The sequence below is a fragment of the Moschus berezovskii genome, chromosome 14, assembly GCF_049115385.1.
Source record: "Moschus berezovskii isolate FMDL1 chromosome 14, NW_MosBer_1.0, whole genome shotgun sequence".
Classification (NCBI taxonomy): Eukaryota; Metazoa; Chordata; class Mammalia; order Artiodactyla; family Moschidae; genus Moschus; species Moschus berezovskii.
Genome location: NC_142473.1, coordinates 84,059,539 through 84,077,246, shown reverse-complemented (window position 1 = coordinate 84,077,246; position 17,708 = coordinate 84,059,539). Strand labels below are relative to the sequence as shown.

Below are 17,708 nucleotides of genomic sequence, written 5' to 3'. Positions count from 1 at the left end.
ACCTTGTGTGGAGTATTCAGATTAAAAAAAACCCACTAGTGATATTTTATAAAAATTTATTTCCTGTATTAGTCTGGATCAGTTTTTTTCCAGGAGCTCATATATTGTAAGCCAGGGTTGTTATCCATTAAGGCATAGTCGACACTGCCTTCAGTTCACAATAGTTTTAAGAGCCCCTGAAATATTTTAATTTTAAAACAGCAAGAAGAAAAAGGAAGATAAGATGGCAGAGGAATAGGACGGCGAGACCACTCTCTCCTCCACAAATTCATCAAAAGAACATTTGAACGCGAGTAAAGTCCACAAAACAACTTCTGAATGCTGGCAGAAGACGTCAGGCACCCAGAAAACCAGCTCATTGTCTTCGAAAGGAGGTAGGAAAAAACATAAAAGATAAAAAGCGAGACAAAAGAAGTAAGGACGGAGCTCCGTCCCGGGAAGGGAGGCTTTAAAAAGAGAGAAGTTTCCAAACACCAGGAAACATTCTCACTGGCGAATCTGTGGCGAGCCTTGGAAGCTCAGAGGGCCACATAACCCTCTTTTTTTTTAAGATTTTTTTAAAACCCACAGACTACCCGCCAAACGGTAACTCCCAGCGGAGAAGCAGCGCAGACGCCTGCATACGCCATTACAGCGGGGGCTGGGCAGGGAGGAGCCGGCTGAACTGCTTAGAGAGAGGACTGGACTTGAATGCCGCCAGAACAATTTGAGAGAACTGGGGAGAGCAAAGCAGACTGTGGGATAGCTTCCCCACGAAAAGGCGGAAAGCTCTAACCTATGACTCGGCCAGCCCCGCTCACAGAATAAAGGACTGAGCAGAGCGAGCCGGCTGCGGCTGGCCCATCCCCCATCCCCCGCCGAGACAGGCAGGGAGCGCAGCCAGAGCCGGAGTGGGCCACCGCGGCCCCAGAAAGGCATCTGATACAAACTGCACACAGGCTTGTTGCTATTCAGGACTTCTTGGGCTCGGGCCGGTCGATATGCCCCTGAGAAGGTGCGCCGGTTATACACCCAGAAAACTGAGTGGCGGGGACTGGGGAGGCGATAAGTCGCAGAGACCGCGCTCGCCAAACACCTGGTCCCCTGAGCTGCTCGGACCGGGGAAGGCACAAAACGCAGGCCCAACCAAGTCTGCGCCTTTGTGGAGTACCTGAGATCCTGAACTTGAGCCGCTCAGACCTGGGAAGTGCATACAACCCAGTGTCGGCCTCAGATCATTCCCGGCAGAGCAACCTAGAGCCTGTGCAGTGTAGACTGGGACAGCATACATGCTGTGAGCAGGGGCAAACCCAGTGTGGCCGAGACGCTGCGAGCACTCCCCACAGACGCCAGAGATATTCGTCTGCAGCGGTCCTCCCTTCCCAGAACAGGACTGAACAACTGAGCCTTAAAAAGTGTCCACCCACCCCCTAGTATCAGGGCGGAAATTAGACACTGAAGAGACCAGCAGACAGAAGCTAAAACAGAGGGAACCACCTTGGAAATGACAGATAGAGACGTCTAGAGACTACTCCAAGAATAAGACCAAAAACCAGAGGCAAGAGGCTTAAGCCTGAATCCTGAGAACACCAGAGAAGTCCTGACTCCAGGGAACATTAATCGATAGGAGCTCATCAAACGTCTCCATACCTACGCTAAACCCAAGGGTCAACAAGTTCCAGAGCAAGACATACCACGCAAATTCTCCAGTAACACAGGAAACTAGCCCTGAGCTTCAATATACAGGCTGCCCAAAGTCACTTCAAACCCACTGACATCTCATAACTCATTACTGGACACTTCATTGCACTCCAGAGAGAAGATATCCAGCTCCACCCACCAGAACACCGACACAGGCTTCCATAACCAGGGAACCTTGACAAGTCACCTGTCCAACCCCACACACAGCAAGGAAACTACATAATAAAGAGAACTCCACGAACGGCCAGAAGAGGGAAAGGCCACCCCAAGCAAAGCATTATAAGCAAGATGAAGAAGCAGAGAAATACCCAGCAAGTAAAGGAACAAGATAAATGCGCACCGACACAAACAAAAGAGGAAGACATAGGGAATCTACATGAAAAAGAATTTCGAATTTTGGTGGTGAAAATGATTCAAAATCTTGAAAGCAAAATGGAGTTACAGATAAATAACCTGGAGAAAAGGATTGAGAAGATGGAAGAAAGGTTTAATAAGGACTTAGAGGAAATAAAAAAGAGTCAATATACAATGAATAATACAATAGATGAGATCAGAAACACTCTGGAGGGAACAAACAGTAGAATAACAGAGGCAGAAGACAGGATAAGCGAGCTAGAAGATAGAATTGTAGAAATAAATGAAACAGAGAGGAAAAAAGAAAAACAAATTAAAAGAAATGAGAACAATATTAGAGACCTCTGGGACAATGTTAAACGCTCCAACATTCGAATCGTAGGAATCCCAGAAGAAGAAGACAAAAAGAAAGACCATGAAAGAATACTTGAGGAGATAATAGTTGAAAACTTCCCTAAAATAGGGAAAGAAATAATCACCCAAGTCCAAGAAACCCAGAGAGTCCCCAACAGGATAAACCCAAGGCGAAATACTCCTAGACACATATTAATCAAATTAACAAAGATCAAACACAAAGAACAAATATTAAAAGCAGCAAGGGAAAAACAGCAAATAACACACAAGGGGATTCCCATAAGGATAACAGCTGATCTTTCAACAGAAACTCTTCAGGCCAGGAGGGAATGGCAAGACACACTTAAAGTGATGAAAGAAAATAACCTACAGCCCAGACTACTGTACCCAGCAAGGATCTCATTCAAATATGAAGGAGAAATCAAAAGCTTTACAGACAAGCAAAAGCTGAGAGAATTCAGCATTACCAAACCAGCTCTCCAACAAATGCTAAAGGATCTTTTCTAGACAGGAAACACAGAAAGCGTGTATAAACTCGAACCCAAAGCAATAAAGAAAATGGCTACGGGATCGTACTTATCAATAATTACCTTAAACGTAAATGGTTTGAATACCCCAACCAAAAGACAAAGGCTGGCTGAATGGATACAAAAACAAGACCCCCATATATGTTGTCTGCAAGAGACCCACCTCAAAACGAGGGACACATACAGACTGAAAGTGAAGGGCTGGAAAAAGATATTCCATGCAAATAGAGACCAAAAGAAAGCAGGAGTAGCAATACTCATATCAGATAAAATAGACTTTAAAACAAAGGCTGTGAAAAGAGACAAAGAAGGAAACTACATAATGATCAAAGGATCAATCCAAGATGAAGATATAACAATTATAAATATTTATGCACCCAACATAGGAGCACCGCAATATTTAAGACAATTACTAACAAGTATGAAAGGGGAAATTAACAATAATGCAATAATAGTGGGAGATTTTAATACCCCACTTACATCTATGGATAGATCAGCTAAACAGAAAATTAACAAGGAAACACAATCTTTAAATGATACAATAGACCAGTTAGACCTAATTGATATCTATAGGACATTTCACCCCAAAACAATGAATTTCACCTTTTTCTCAAGTGCACATGGAACCTTTTCCAGGATAGATCACATCCTGGGCCATAAATCTAGCCTTGGTAAATTCAAAAAAGTTGAAATCATTCCATGCATCTTTTCTGACCACAATGCAGTAAAATTAGATCTCAATTATGGGAGAAAAACTATTAAACATGCCAACATATGGAGGCTGAACAACACGCTGCTGAACAACGAACAAATCATAGAAGAAATCGAAAGAGAAATCAAAATATGCATAGAAATGAATGAAAATGAAAACACAACAACACAAAACCTCTGGGACACTGTAAAAGCAGTGCTAAGGGGGAAGTTCATAGCAATATAGGCAAACCTCAAGAAACAAGAAAAAAGGCAACTAAATAACCCAACTCTACATCTAAAGCAACTAGAAAAGGAAGAAATGAAGAACCCCAGGGTCAGTAGAAGGAAAGAAATTGTAAAAATTAAGGCAGAGATAAATGCAAAAGAAACAAAAGAGACTATAGCAAAAATCAACAAAGCCAAAAGCTGGTTCTTTGAAAAGGTAAATAAAATTGACAAACCACTAGCCAGACTTATCAAGAAACAAAGGGAGAAGAACCAAATCAATAAAATTAGAAATGAAAATGGAGAGATCACAACTGACAACACAGAAATACAAAGGATTATTAGAGAATACTATCAGCAGTTATATGGCAATAAAATGAATAACCTGGAAGAAATGGACAAATTCCTAGAAAAATACAACTTTCCAAAACTGAACCAGGAAGAAATAGAAAATCTGAACAGACCCATCACAAGCACGGAAATTGAAACTGTAATCAAAAATCTCCCAGCAAACAAAAGCCCAGGTCCAGACGGCTTCACAGCTGAATTCTACCAAAAATTTAGAGAAGAGCTAACACCTATTCTACTCAAACTCTTCCAGAAAATTGCTGAGGAAGGGAAACTTCCAAACTCATTCTATGAGGCCACCATCACCCTAATCCCAAAACCTGGTAAAGACCCCACAAAAAAAGAAAACTACAGGCCAATATCACTGATGAACATAGATGCAAAAATCCTGAACAAAATTCTAGCAATCAGAATCCAACAGCATATTAAGAAGATCATACATCATGACCAAGTGGGCTTTATCCCAGGAATGCAAGGATTCTTCAATATCCGCAAATCAGTCAACGTAATACACCACATTAACAAACTGAAAAATAAAAATCATATGATTATCTCAATAGATGCAGAGAAAGCCTTCGACAAAATTCAACATCCATTTATGATAAAAACCCTCCAGAAAGTGGGAATAGAAGGGACATACCTCAACATAATAAAAGCTATATATGACAAACCCACAGCAAACATTATCCTCAATGGTGAAAAACTGAAAGCATTTCCCCTAAAGTCAGGAACAAGACAAGGGTGCCCACTCTCACCACTACTATTCAACATAGTTCTGGAAGTTTTGGCTACAGCAATCAGAGCAGAAAAAGACATAAAAGGAATACAAATTGGAAAAGAAGAAGTAAAACTTTCACTGTTCGCTGATGACATGATCCTCTACACAGAAAACCCTAGAGACTCTACCAGAAAACTACTAGAGCTAATCAATGATTACAGTAACGTTGCAGGATATAAAATCAACACACAGAAATCCCTTGCATTCCTATACACTAATAATGAGAAAATAGAAAGAGAAATTAAGGAAACTATTCCATTCACTGTTGCAACAAAAAGAATTAAATACTTAGGAATATATCTACCTAAGGAAACAAAAGACTTGTACATAGAAAACTATAAAACACTACTGAAAGCAATCAAAGAGGACACTAATAGATGGAGAAATATACCATGTTCATGGATTGGAAGAATAAATATTGTAAAAATGAGTATACTACCCAAAGTAATTTATACATTCAATGCAATCCCTATCAAGCTACCAAAGATATTTTTCACAGAACTAGAACAAATAATCTCACAATTTGTGTGGAAATACAAAAAACCTCGAATAGCCAAAGCAATCTTGAGGAAGAAAAATGGAACTAGGGGAATTAACCTGCCGGACTTCAGGCTCTACTACAAAGCTACAGTCATCAAGACAGTATGGTACTGGCATAAAGACAGAAATATAGATCAATGGAACAAAATAGAAAGCCCAGAGATAAATCCACGCATCTATGGACACCTCATCTTTGACAAAGGAGGCAAGAATATAAAATGGAGAAAAGACAGTCTCTTTAACAAGTGGTGCTTGGAAAACTTGTCAGCCACTTGTAAAAGAATGAAACTAGAACACTTCCTAACACCATACACCAAAATAAACTCAAAATGGATTAGAGAGCTAAATGTAAGACCAGAAACTATAAAACTCCTAGAGGAGAACGTAGGCAAAACACTCTCCGACATAAATCATAGCAGGATCCTCCATGACCCACCTCCCAGAATATTGGAAATAAAAGCAAAAATAAACAAATGGGACCTAATTAAAATCAAAAGCTTCTGCACAGCAAAGGAAACTATAAGTAAGGTGAAAAGGCAGCCTTCAGAATGGGAGAAAATAATAGCAAATGAAGCAACTGATAAAGGATTAATCTCCAAATTATACAAGCAGCTCCTGCAGCTCAATTCCAGGAAAATAAATGACCCAATCAAAAATGGGCCAAAGAACTAAACAGACATTTCTCCAAAGAAGACATAAAGATGGCTAACAAACACATGAAAAAATGCTCAACATCCCTCATAATCAGAGAGATGCAAATCAAAGCCACAATGAGATACCATTTCACACCAGTCAGAATGGCTGCTATCCAAAAGTCTACATGCAATAAATGCTGGAGAGGATGTGGAGAGAAAGGAACCCTCTTACACTGTTGGTGGGAATGCAAACTAGTACAGCCACTATGGAGAACAGTGTGGAGATTCCTCAAAAAACTGGAAATAGAACTGCCATATGATCCAGCAATCGCACTCCTGGGCATACACACCGAGGAAACCAGAATTGAAAGAGACACGTGTACTCCAATGTTCATTGCAGCACTGTTTATAATAGCCAGGACATGGAAACAACCTAGATGTCCATCTGCAGACGAATGGATAAGAAAGCTTTGGTACATATATACAATGGAGTATTATTCAGCCATTAAAAAGAATACATTTGAATCAGTTCTAATGAGGTAGATGAAACTGGAGCCTATTATACAGAGTGAAGTAAGCCAGAAAGAAAAACACCAATACAGTATACTAACACATATATATGGAATTTAGAAAGATGCAAATGATAACCCTGTATACGAGACAGCAAAAGAGACACACATGTATAGAACTGTCTTTGGGACTCTATGGGAGAGGGTGAGGGTGGGATGATTTGGGAGAATGGCATTGAAACACGTATGTTGTCATATGTGAGACGAATCACTAGTTCAGGGTCAATGCATGTTATAGGATGCTCGGGGGATGACCCAGAGGGAGGATAAAGGGAGGAGGGAGGTGGGAGGGGGGTTCAGGAGGGGGAACTTATGTAAACCCGGGGCAAATTCATATCAATATATGGCAAAACCAACCAATATAATATTGTAAAATAATTTGCCTCCAATAAAAAATAATTACCTTAAAAAAAAAAAAAGCTCAACATTCAGAAAACAAACAAAAAAAAAACAGCAAGAAAAAATTAATATAATTTAAATTCAGCTTGGATTATAGTAATCTATATAGCAGTCAGAAAATATGATTTTTAATATTTTATGGAGGAAATGATCCATGAGGATGAAAGTACCAAGGGCTCACAAAAATCATAATGTTGCCCGGATTGTGGGTATGAAACAGATCAGCAGCAATATTCTTGAACACTCATTACACCAAGCACTATAGCTAGAGTGAAGTTTTATTTTAAAAGAGGGAAAGCATGAAAAAAATGTGGAACAGTAAAGAAAGTCTTCTAAAATACATTTATCAAAGTATACTTTTTTCTGATCACCCTAGGTTTGAGAGGTTTTTAAATGTTTTCCCACTACAGTAATTAAAAAAACCAACTTTTAACTTATCACCTTCCCAAGAAGAGAGGATTTGTACACAGACGTAGTTTTCAAAAATTACATTGCCATCTTCCCCTGTAGTATACCATAGTTCACAAAAAGAATTGGAAATGGAATATTGGCGAGCATAAAAGAAACATCATTTATAAAGTCTGTACAGTTAAGGCAGAAAATACCTATACATTAAAGTAGTTTTAGACTCCAACAAAGGAAAAGAGGACTCTGAAAATGAAGCAAATCTTATGGGAAATTACCAGTGATTTAAGAACAAGGGTGTGTCATAGAGGGTTTCGCTGGTGGCGGAGTAGTAAAGAATCCGTCTACCAAGACGAAGAAGTGGATTTAGTTCTTGGTTTAGAAAGATCCCTTGGAGAAGGAGAGGCAACCCACTGCAGCACTCCTGTCTGGTAAATCCTATGGACAGAGGAGCCTGGTGGGCTACAGTCCATGGTGTCACAAAGAGTGGGACATGACTAAGTGACCAAGCGCAAGAATGTGTGCCCCAGAACTTGGCAGCAGTCGCAAATCTCTGTTATAGAAAAGAATCCATACCATAAATGGAATGAAATTCCAAGAGATTTAGAAGCAGTCAGTTGTTTTGAAATGAGAGCTAGGAGCTTCGGCTTAAAAAGTCTTGATTTCTCATCTTGCCTGAAGCACGAGCCAGCTTTGTCAGCATCAGCAAGTTGCTTCACGTCTGCTTTTTTGTCGTTGTGTTGGCTTTTCATGTAAAAGGGAACTAATGTTATAAACTTGCTTAAGTTGTGAGGATTAAATGACTGAGCTGGGAAAATGAGTCTGCGAAAATCTAAGATTGCTCAGACATTGTTGTAGCTTTCAGAGATGCCACCAGAGCATAAGGGATGATGGTGATAGTGGTTCCTGACAGAGGAGCCCAGAAACCACTACTGTTATTCACTAACCACAACCACAGGGAGGCCAAACGTCCATCCCAGCCTCCCTTCACTGCAAAATGTATCATGTCAGCCAGTGTGCAGGTCTCTGAATATGAGAGCTAATCTCTTACCAACTTCCTGTTCTGAGATTAAAATGCCCTTAAGTATCTCTACAGTGACAAGTGGGAGAGCTGGTGGGATCAGCTGTGAGATGCTTGAGCAGCACTTATTTCAGAAGCTCTCACTGATGGGGATCCTGTCCTGATCCTGTCCTTGGGAAGAAAGAGGAGAAGGGACAGCTCAGTTCCAGAGACCAAAAGGCCGATCTCCATACAGAGCTTGTGATTTCCAAGGGAAAGCTCAGAAAATTGTTTTCATGAAATTTCTCAACCAAGGATTTGAATATCAGGCGATGCTGGCTTTGCATTTCTCATGTTCTTCGGACTTTATTATCAGGTTAGATCTCACTGAGTATATAAAGGCTTTAAAAAATAGATATTTTGCCATAACCTTCCAGAGTGATCATTTTGTAAATATATGTAAGCAACTGTGTGTTTTAAAAAGATCACATATATCTTTTAAACATCTAACTGTAGTCCCCAAGAAAGCTGGAATGAAACAGGATGATGCAAAAGCAAAGGTAACAGTGATGATAATGATGGCTGTTTACTGAGCCCTTTCTGTGAGCACAGTCTTCGTCTGAGCACGTACTCATTTTATATGCTTTGGAGGAAACAGATTTGTGACCTTAATTTATGTCTCTCTTTAATTTGTCTCAAACTGTGGAACTTATCTCTGTCTCAAATATTTCTTTGCCTGGACATAATGGTGAACCTATGTTAAGGATGGTGTGAATGTAAATAAATCAATGCTAGTGTAAAAAATTATGACAGCTTTTCTTACTCATGTTTTCACCCTGTGCAAAGTGGTTTATATTCGTTTTATTTAATTTTCACTATTGCCCAAAAATTGCAGTCATATTAATATTCCCATTTCATAAACTAGGAAACGAAGTGTCAGAGAGGTTAGGTATATTGCTAGAGATCAGTTATCTAAAGTTTGGCTGAATGAGAATTTAAATCTAAGCCTGTGTGACCCACAGCCTTAGTGCTTTACCAAAACCATTTTGAACCCCCCTAATATAAACAGCCAATAAACTGAATTTCTCATGTTTCCCTTGAATCTTTGGAATTCTCTTCCTGAAACCTTTTGGCCTTCATGTGTTAACCAACCGGAAAGTGGACTTTCTTTCACAGACCTGAAGTGCATGATTCTGAGAAGAGCCAGCTACTGACTGGGTGGTGATCCCACAAACTTTTGATTCCCATGTAGCAGGAAATTCCTCTGAAATTATTTTCTTCTCCATCTGCACTAGTTTATACATAACGACTGGCTTATACTGTAGTACTTTCCTTGGTTACTTTTTTTAAATTAGCAAATATATTTGATATGAATATGTATTCATTCTGCTGTTGTCCATTAAAATATATATAAATAAATAAAATAATACTCTGCTTGAGGTAGGGGAGTTCAAGAGAGCCGGTACACTTTTTATTAAGTAGCTGAGCAATAGCCATGTGACCATGACCAGTGGAATGATAATGCCAGATACAGTTTTTATTTTCTTTTTATTCCACAAGTATATTTTCAAAAATTCATTAGACTCCTATCACCTATCAGATACAATGCTCTTCATAGTCAGTCTCCTTTCATTAGGTCATAAGGATGAGATTGCCCTGCTTTTTAAATTTTTTAATTAAAATTTAAAAATTTTTTAAAATTACAAATTAAATTTAATTAAAAAATTAAAATTGAAAGAACATTTATTTTGGCAAAAGAAGAGAGTGAAAAACTTGGCTTAAAGCTCAACATTCAGAAAACTAAGATCATGGCATATCTAAGATCATGCCATCACTTCATGGCAAATAGATGGGGAAACAATGAAAACAGTGACAGACTTTATTTTCTGGGGCTCCAAATTCACTGCAGATGGTGACTGCAGGCATGAAATTAAAAGACGCTTGTTCCTTGGGAAAAAAGCTATGACCAACCAAGACAGCATATTTAAAAGCAAAGACATTACTTTGCTAACAAAGCTCCATCTAGTCAAAACTATGGTTTTTCCAGTGGTCATGTATGGATGTGAGAGTTAGACTATAAAGAAAGCTGAGTGCAGAAGAATTGATGCTTTTGAACTGTGGTGTTGGAGAAGACTCTTGAGAGTCCCTTGGACTGCATAAGATCCAACCAGTCCATCCTAAAGGAAATCAGTCCTGAATATTCATTGGAAGGACTGATGCTGAAGCTGAAGCTCAAATACTTTGGCCACCTGATGCGAAGAACTGACTCATTTGAAAAGATCGTGGTGCTGGAAAAGATTAACGGCAGGAGGAGAAGGGGACGACAGAGGATAAGATGGTTGGATGGCTTCACCAACTTTATGAACATGAGTTTGAGTAAGCTCTGGGAGTTGGTGATGGACAAGGAAGCCTGGTGTGCTGCAATCCATGGGGTCGCAAAGAGTTGTACAGGACTGAGCAACTGAACTGAACTGAACTGGTTCTTGCTTCAGGCACGTGGTCTTCTCTAGCCCTGGCCTGTGGGCACTAGAGCCCTAGGGCTCAGTAGCTGTGGCTTTTGGGCTTCTCTGTGGTATCTTAGTTCCCTGACCAGGGATTGAATCTGGGCCCCCTGCATTAGGAACGCGGAGTCTTAGCCGCTGGACCCTCAGGGAAGTCCCTAAACTGCCCATTGCTGGATGAGCAAACTGAGGATCAGAAATGTTTGTTTGCCGAAGATACCTTGTAAACTAAACAAAGAAACAATTTAGTCCCAGAGAGTAACTTTTAGAATGGTAGAAGCTCAACCAAGTTTGTAGAAGTAGCTGAAAGAATAAGTGGAAGAGAAGAAAAAGATGATGATGATTAAAAGGATATTTACCAAACTATTGATGGTGATTACCTCTAGGTAGTCGGCTTATAAGTGGATTTACACTCACACACACACACACACACACACACACACACACACACACATGCATGTGTGTGTTGCCAGTCTTATTTTCTAAATTCTAAGAGATTTGTGTTTAGGAGGAAAAATATTTTACCTAGTCTTGGATATAACACTTCCTTTGTAAACAAGATCAGCAATAATTTATAAATCATCTAGAAAACTTCTGGTGGTATTTAGTGATGTGTTTATTCCAACAGGTTGAAATTTTTAAAAAATGAGCAGTATTCATAAGACAATTGAGCCGCTGTTAATCATAACTTGAACAACAAAAAACAAGAGGGCACTACATCAGTCCTTTTGGCTATTTGCTATTTTAACTGTAATAAAAATAAAAGTGCTTTTTGAATTTCAAAAGTATTTTTTTCTAGAAAAGCTTCCTGAGATTTAACTGTGGGAAGCTGGTTTGGCTACATTTTAGTAACCTTCCCAATGATTTCATATTTTGTAGTTAATTGGAAAATGAGCTCAATTATATTTTTGTAATCTAACAGCAAAAATGAATTGGTAAAGGCTCAAGATCTGCTATACTCAGCTGTTATTAACTACATCATCAAAATGTAGTAAAGTTAAGAAAGACAATATTTTGCCTAAGAATTTGGCAGCTGTTGTTTTTGTTATGCATAGAAGTTCAGGGTAAAGCAATAACTATTTCCTAATTATCTCTGGAACTTAATGGTTCTTGGAGACTGATTTTGAATACCTGTAGTGGCCACAGGACTGGAAGAGGTCAGTCTTCATTCCAATCCCAAAGAAAGGCAATGCCAAAGAATGCTCAAACTACTGCACAATTGCACTCATCTCACACACTAGTAAAGTCATGCTCAAAATTCTCCAAGCCAGGCTTCAGCAATATGTGAACCGTGAACTCCCAGATGTTCAAGCAGGTTTTAGAAAAGGCAGAGGCACTAGAGATCAAATTGCCAACATGCGCTGGATCATGGAGAAAGCAAGAGAGTTTCAGAAAAACATCTATTTCTGCTTCATTGACTATGCCAAAGCCTTTGACTGTGTGGATCACAATAAACTGTGGAACATTTTGAAAGAGATGGGAATCCCAGACCACCTGACCTGCCTCTTGAGGAACCTGTATGCAGGTCAGGAAGCAACAGTTAGAACTGTACATGGAACAACAGACTGGTTCCAAATAGGAAAAGGTGTACGTCAAGGTTGTATATTGTCACCTTGCTTATTTAACTTATATGCAGAGTACATCATGAGGAACGCTGGGCTGGAAGAAGCACAAGCTGGAATCAAGATTGCTGGGAGAAATATCAATAACCTCAGATATGCAGATGACACTACCCTTATGGCAGAAAGTGAAGAGGAACTCAAAAGCCTCTTGATGAAAGTGAAAGAGGAGAGTGAAAAGGTTGGCTTGAAGCTCAACATTCAGAAAACAAAGATCATGGCATCTGGTCCCATCACTTCATGGGAAGTAGATGGAAAAACAGTGGAAACAGTGTCTGACTTTATTTTTGGGGGCTCCAAAATCACTGCAGATGCTGATTGCAGCCATGAAATTAAAAGACGTTTGCTCCTTGGAAGGAAAGTTATGACCAACCTTGATAGCATATTAAAAAGCAGAGACATTACTTTGCCAGCCAAGGTCCGTCTAGTCAAGGCAATGGTTTTTCCCGTGGTCATGTATGGATGTGAGAGTTGGACTGTGAAGAAAGCTGATTGCCAAAGAATTGATGCTTTTGAACTGTGGTGTTGGAGAAGACTCTTGAGAGTCCCTTGGACTGCAGAAGATCCAACCAGTCCATCCTAAAGGAGATCAGTCCTGAATATTCATTGGAAGGACTGATGCTGAAGCTCCAATACTTTGGCCACCTGATGCGAAGAACTGACTCATTTGAAATTACTAAAAAAAAAAAAAAAAAGTAAATAAATGTTAAATCCCAGTTTGTTAATGGAGGTAGTAAGACTCATTTCTTGGATAGTTCCTTAAAAAAAAAAAAAGAAAAGATCGTGGTGCTGGAAAACATTGACGGCAGGAGGAGAAGGGGACGACAGAGGATAAGATGGTTGGATGGCTTCACCAACTTTATGAACATGAGTTTGAGTAAGCTCCGGGAGTTGGTGATGGACAAGGAAGCCTGATGTGCTGCGATCCATGGGGTCGCAAAGAGTTGTATAGGACTGAGCGACTGAACCGAACTGAACTGGTTCTTGCTTCAGGCACGTGGTCTTCTCTAGCCCTGGCCTGTGGGCACTAGAGCCCTAGGGCTCAATAGCTGTGGCTTTCGGGCTTCTCTGTGGTATCTTAGTTCCCCGATCAGGGATTGAATCTGGGCCCCCTGCATTAGGAACACGGAGTCTTAGCCACTGGACCCTCAGGGAAGTCCCTAAACTGCCCATTGCTGGATGAGCAAACTGAGGATCAGAAATGTTTGTTTGCCGAAGATACCTTGTAAACTAAACAAAGAAACAATTTAGTCCCAGAGAGTAACTTTTAGAATGGTAGAGGCTCAACCAAGTTTGTAGAAGTAGCTGAAAGAATAAGTGGAAGAGAAGAAAAAGATGATGATGATTAAAAGGATATTTACCAAACTATTGATGGTGATTACCTCTAGGTAGTCGGCTTATAAGTGGGTTTACACTCACACACACACACACACACACACACACACACACACACATGCATGTGTGTGTTGCCAGTCTTATTTTCTAAATTCTAAGAGATTTGTGTTTAGGAGGAAAAATATTTTACCTAGTCTTGGATATAACACTTCCTTTGTAAACAAGATCAGCAATAATTTATAAATCATCTAGAAAACTTCTGGTGGTATTTAGTGATGTGTTTATTCCAACAGGTTGAAATTTTTAAAAAATGAGCAGTATTCATAAGACAATTGAGCCGCTGTTAATCATAACTTGAACAACAAAAAACAAGAGGGCACTACATCAGTCCTTTTGGCTATTTGCTATTTTAACTGTAATAAAAATAAAAGTGCTTTTTGAATTTCAAAAGTATTTTTTTCTAGAAAAGCTTCCTGAGATTTAACTGTGGGAAGCTGGTTTGGCTACATTTTAGTAACCTTCCCAATGATTTCATATTTTGTAGTTAATTGGAAAATGAGCTCAATTATATTTTTGTAATCTAACAGCAAAAATGAATTGGTAAAGGCTCAAGATCTGCTATACTCAGCTGTTATTAACTACATCATCAAAATGTAGTAAAGTTAAGAAAGACAATATTTTGCCTAAGAATTTGGCAGCTGTTGTTTTTGTTATGCATAGAAGTTCAGGGTAAAGCAATAACTATTTCCTAATTATCTCTGGAACTTAATGGTTCTTGGAGACTGATTTTGAATACCTGTAGAAGGAAATTATTTTTCCATACTAATTTCTAGTTTTTTGTTTTTTTTTTTTTAGTGTAAAAAATGGATTAGTAATTGTCAAACAAGGTATAAGCTTATTATAAATTATAGGCATCCATACTTCTAAACGGTGCAGCTTGGGATGGATGTGGTCAGAGTTTCATTCCTCTCATTCCAAGAAAGGAATGAAATGAACATGGATGCATGTTTTAAACTCCAGAACACTAGGATCCCACAGAGTTTGAAACAGAGTCAGTAAATTTATAAGGAAATGTCACTTTCCGTCATTGGCCAAAAATAAGCCATTCTGTTCTAAATGAAGTGTGTGTTTCAAACTTCAAATAGATACAGAAAAGTGAAAGAAAGCAGCCTCTTTATGGAAGGTTGCAGAAGGTTGAAGTAGAAATAGCAGTAGAAGTAGAAGGTTGCAGAAGGTTGAAGTAGAAATAAATTTAGGGGGCCATATGTGCCATAAATTGGATTAAAAACTTTACATAGATTGTCTAATTTAATTCTTATGGTAATGCTTTGGACACGTTTATTTTATGTCTATTTTCAAGACAAGCACCAGAGGCTTTTAAAGGTTTTGTCACTTGCTCTAGTTTGTGCCATGAAGAAGTATGGGAAATGAGACTGAGACTCAGGTTGATCTGTCTCCGGAACTGAGATCTTACCCTCTGCTGTATTGTAGTAGCTGATGCTATAAATGTGATGAGAAGCAGGAGAAGCCAGACCTGTATGCACACAGACTACTACATATGGCTATGAGTGAAGTTATTTGCTTTAAGGGTTTTGCCTCTCATTTCTCAACTCAACTGATAATCATACAGACTCCAGTGATGTCAGCATAGATTGCCATTTAAAGATCGGTAAGACGGATCAAAAATAACTGATTCTGAGTTTTTTGTTTCAGGCAGTTCGAAGCTAGGTAATTTTAATGAATCAATTAACCGCATCAATAGATATAGTTTCTTCATTTCTAAAACAGGAATAATAATCATTCATGCCATATGTATTTCATGTAGTTGTTTTATTATCAAATTAGGCAATTCATATGAAAGTCTAAGTAAATCAATAAAGTCTGTGAAGATGAAAGAATGGATAAGATGGATTAAGATGTATATGGCAATAAGTAACAGGTTTTGGTTTGTTCCTCTTTCCAAAATAAAGTCATTTTATTTCCTACTTTCCAACTTATCAGCTACATTTAAGATCTTACTGTGTGAAGAACTTTGTCAAAGCATTCTTTACCTCTTCATTTCTCAGAGTGTAAATGAGTGGATTCAACATAGGAGTCAGGATACCGTAAAATACTGCCATGTTTTTGTCTATAGATAAGTAGATGACGGCCGCATGTAAGTAAATATACAGGGCACGAAGAACAAAGCAACAACCGTGAAGTGGGCCCCGCAGGTGGAGAGGGCTCTGCGCCTCCCCTCTGCACTGTGGGACCTCAGGGAGCGCAGGATGACGAGGTAGGAGGCAGCCAGCAGGAGGAAGTTCAACAGGCAGATCACGCCACTGTTGGCCACCACCAGCAGCCCGATGGCATAGGTATTGGTGCAGGCAAGTTCCAGCAAGGGGTACAAGTCACAGACAAAGTGATTGATCACGTTGGGCCCGCAGAAGGGCAACTGCAGGACCAGCAGGAGCTGGACCAGGGAATGCAGGAAACCCCCCAGCCAAGCCAGCCCCACCAGCAGGGCACAGAGATGCCTGGTCATGACGGCCGTGTAGTGCAGGGGCTTGCAGATGGCCACGTAGCGGTCATAGGCCATTACTGTGAGCAGGATGATCTCAGCACATCCAAAAAAGTGAGCTCCAAAGAGCTGAGCCATGCAACCCTCATAGGAGATGGCTCTCCCCTCATACAAGGAGTCAGCTATGAGTCTAGGGGCCATAGAAGAAGAATAACAGGTATCAATAAAGGACAGGTTGGCCAGGAAAAAATACATAGGGGAAACCAAGGTGGGACTATAGGTAATGGTGATCACGATGAGAATATTGCCACAAACTGTGATCCCGTATACGGTCAAAAAGGCCACAAAGAGAGCTCTTTGTACTTCTGGGTTCTGTGAAAGGCCCAGCATGAAAAATTCTGTGATATTGTGTGGTATTTCCATAGAGTCCAAGGACACTGAGGATGTAAGTACAGCTTTGCCTATAAAGTCAAGAGAGAAACAAAATGTTACAAGATTTCCGTTAGCCAAACCCACTTCTCTTTACCCTCTTAACCCTTTCTGTTCCAAAATTTGTGTACCAATTCATTCCGTTAACCACAAAATGTAAGCATGTCTGTTAACTTTAGCATCGCTGGGTAATAGAGATCTAAGTTATTATATGAAAATAATTATTTAATTATCTAGAATTTATTTTGTCAAATGGAATATTTGGTGGACATCGATTTTCTAATTTGACCAGAAAACATCTCTGACAGTTTTCAGCAGGGTTCCACATAGATACAATGGCTCTCAAGAAACCCATGAATAGTTAGGCTCTTCTGGAATCTCTGCATGCGTAGTTCACACCCTTTGGATTAACTCTTTCTTCTTCTTTGCAGTGGGGTTGCTACATTTTCTGTTGTGCTTCCGATAGTAACAGAAATTGATGCAAAGCAAACTGAAGCGGAGTAGGAGACACTGACTTGCTTGCAGCTGGAGGCGCCCGAGTTCTCGGTTTCTCTCCTTGTTCATTGACTCCCACCTCTGCCTGTGCTGTGGGCAGTATCACATATAAGAAGTTAAATTACTCTCCCCCCTTGCTTTACACATTATATGCGTGTCTGGGCTTTACTTTCCCTGGACCTGGTGAAATCCTTCTAGTTAAAGGCTTCCAGTCCTTCTATAGTCTACAGGGAGGAGTCAAAGTTAAAAAAGTGACCAGCAGTGAAAGATGCTATTAAATGATTATCCATCTATTCACAACATAAAGGAAGTTACAGGAGGA

General features: G+C 39.6%; 1 pseudogene; it reads right to left on the bottom strand.

Moving 5' to 3' along the window:
* Nucleotides 1-15,977: 15,977 nt before the first annotated feature.
* LOC129554074 (olfactory receptor 4C3-like) lies at nt 15,978-16,885 on the bottom strand (annotated as a pseudogene).
* Nucleotides 16,886-17,708: the final 823 nt, after the last annotated feature.